This window comes from Elephantulus edwardii, unplaced genomic scaffold, assembly GCF_000299155.1.
Source record: "Elephantulus edwardii isolate Elephantulus edwardi_28Jun2011 unplaced genomic scaffold, EleEdw1.0 scaffold00094, whole genome shotgun sequence".
NCBI lineage: Eukaryota > Metazoa > Chordata > Mammalia > Macroscelidea > Macroscelididae > Elephantulus > Elephantulus edwardii.
This window is the reverse complement of record NW_006399844.1, coordinates 4,507,232-4,508,474: the sequence shown is the minus strand read 5'-3', so window position 1 is coordinate 4,508,474 and position 1,243 is coordinate 4,507,232.

The window sequence follows — 1,243 nt, the reverse complement described above, 5'->3', positions numbered from 1 at the left end:
TCATAGTTGTTTTAATTTGCATCTCTCTTAGGGCTAGGGATTTTGAGCATTTCTTCATGTGTTTGTTAGCCATCTGAATGTCGTCTTCGGTGAAGTGCCTTAGGATTTCTGAGTTCTGGTTTCAGAAAAATGTCCTTATATAGGGTTTTCTGAGTTCTGGTTTTTGGGAAATGTCCTGACATAGGATTTTCTGAGTTTTGATTTTTGAATTGAGCTTCAACCTCCATTTTTATTTTTAGCCTAATAAATTTATTAGCAGCTACTCTAAAAAGAACTTTAAACTTATCTCAAACCAAATGTTATAATTTTGGATATTAGATAGAAAAAGAGTTGAGGGAGAGAGAGAGAAAGAAATTGGCCCCAAGAAATGAACAGGCCTTTATGTCATAATCTAAGAGGGACACCGCATATCCATGAGCAGAAAAGGTCAAAATAGCACGCGGGTTGTCTAGGGCAGCCTCTTTTTATAGGGGTTCTGGGGGAGAACTAGGGAACATGGTATTTTGTTCATAATGTGGGGCCATTAATTAACTTGGGTTTGGGCTTTTGTGATCAGGCCCAGAGCTTTATCAGGATCCATTGTCTGGTCTGGGCCCTGGATCTGCTGCCCTGGATGTCATCAGGTTTCTCAAGGAGTGATCAGTCTTGGGGGCAACATTCTTGACATCCTTCCTCCTTTTCCAGACTTTAAAGGAATATAATGGATAGGGGCAAAGATATCTCTAGCTACTTCTTGCTGAACTCGGGCTACGCTGAGGGGGTGTTGTTTCCTGTAAGGTCCGAGGGAAGATCATCATTTTCACATGTTCTTGGACTCGGGAGATGACGGTGAGGTGGTTTATTAAAAATTTCTGAAAATTATTTCTAAAATAGGGAGCAAGAGTTATAAAAAGAAGAATGACTAGAAAGGGAGTTAGGATGGGGAGTAGCCAAGTGGGAATTCCTGATTGTCACTAGGTCCCTGATCGTCTATTTAAGGTGTTAGTTTACAGAAACAATAGTTTTTCTTAGGAACAGGCAGAGACTATCTTTTTTTGTCTTTTTTTTTAAAAAGAAAAAGAAAAAGCTTTAAGCAGCTTTATTAAGGGGGCTCTCAGGTGGGATTCCTTCCTCTGGAGAGAGGCAGATTTTTATATTAAAGGTCTTTAGAGAGGGATATTCCATTGTGGTTTAACCAGGTGGGGGAGGCCATTCACTCCCTTTGTTGACAAGTTGATAATCTTTGAATCCTGCATTCTCCCCC